We start from the raw sequence: 1,418 nt of genomic DNA on the forward strand, positions 1-1,418 counted from the left end.
TAACTCTATTAACTGTTTCTCATCATTTACGTATGTATACAGATGTGTATATTTATAATGTCTATAGGTATATACATATACCACAGATAGATAAAACTGCTTTCTAACCAGAGACCTAGCTCTAGCCCAAATACACTGCCTCTGTTGTGCTTCCTATGGTGAGATCGGTGGCCATTTGGATCAGGTGCCGTGTGTGCGTGGTCAGTTTTCTGTGATACAGCTGAAGTCATCAAACCTAACTCAGTCCCTGTGTAAATTCACTCAGTGGGACAGACAATCGGGGCATATGGAATTGCACTTGTTTGGTCTCATGACTGGAAAACCTCAGGGGCAGACCTACATCTGGTATTAACTGGTAGATCACTGCCTGTGTTTTTAAAAAAATGCTGCTTTATCTGTTTCCTATGCTAAAATGAAACCAATATATGTTCTAAACCTTACAAATGCGGATATTACTTTTTCCCCCAGTAAAACTGTTTATAAGAGAGGACTGTATCAACACTCTTTTAAACGAAATTACACACACTAGGAAAATGGCCTTTTCATTCAGTTTATCAGAGGTGGAAAATGAAATATATTGTGCTCGCCATGCACAGCCCTACAGTCTCCTCCTGGGATTACTAAAAATGGCACCAAGTGTCACATCTGACCCAGCCACTCAGCAATCTTGAAAGCGAAGTACATGAATACCATTGTCCGGCAGCTATCATTTCCCAGATCCAGGTCTGGTATTTACGTTATCTTAACAGCTATTGTTTAGCAGACAACAAAAGGAATCACCTTTTACTTCAGCAGATATTCCCGAAAAAAACTCAGAAGTCACGTAAAGAACAGGTGCAAGCAAACAGAAAAGGAACCCACCCCTTATTGTAATAAGGAAACGCAGACATCATGACTACCCTTAGAGCTTGCATATTTATTGAACAAATCCTACTAAAATAGCTAAAATACATTGGGTACTTGTAGTGCATTATTAAAGATCACAGTTACAAAAGCCTGCGTTTTCAGCAGTACACAACTGCAACTATACATAAATGCCACAACTGCTGAATATTACTTCTTGCTCTATATACAGCACAGTAGACGTATCTAATCTATTGGAAAATAAAATGTACAAGAAAAGGGATACAGAAGGTGGGGAAAGGAAAGAAACCTAGGAAGTGCAGTGCATGCATTGGTATTTAACAGTCAGAAGCTAAAACAGTTCAGAACAAGGCCTGCCCTGTAAAAGGAAGAGCTAAAAGACAGAGTTATATAAAAAATTAAGGTGGGCTTTCAGACTGTGTCTAACACAACAACACTCCATGAGTAGATGATACTGTTTAGTTTTGTGTTTTGTGTTGTTTTGTATTGATAGTAGTCTGGGAGCAAGAACAAAAATGTAAAGTCCACATGTTGACGGTACCGTGGAAATGTAC

The 1,418-nt window shown here is 38.9% G+C and overlaps 1 long non-coding RNA gene across 1 annotated transcript in view; it reads right to left on the reverse strand.

The window, feature by feature from the left end:
* Positions 1-896: 896 nt before the first annotated feature.
* The window catches only part of LOC103914448, a 21,689-nt gene continuing 21,167 nt past the window's right edge, over positions 897-1,418 (reverse strand). Inside the window, exon 4 of the long non-coding RNA XR_663462.1 lies at positions 897-1,418. This exon is cut by the window's right edge and continues 1,169 nt beyond it. This is a non-coding gene — a long non-coding RNA (uncharacterized LOC103914448).

The sequence above is a fragment of the Pygoscelis adeliae genome, unplaced genomic scaffold (genome assembly GCF_000699105.1).
Source record: "Pygoscelis adeliae isolate BGI_AS28 unplaced genomic scaffold, ASM69910v1 Scaffold83, whole genome shotgun sequence".
NCBI lineage: Eukaryota > Metazoa > Chordata > Aves > Sphenisciformes > Spheniscidae > Pygoscelis > Pygoscelis adeliae.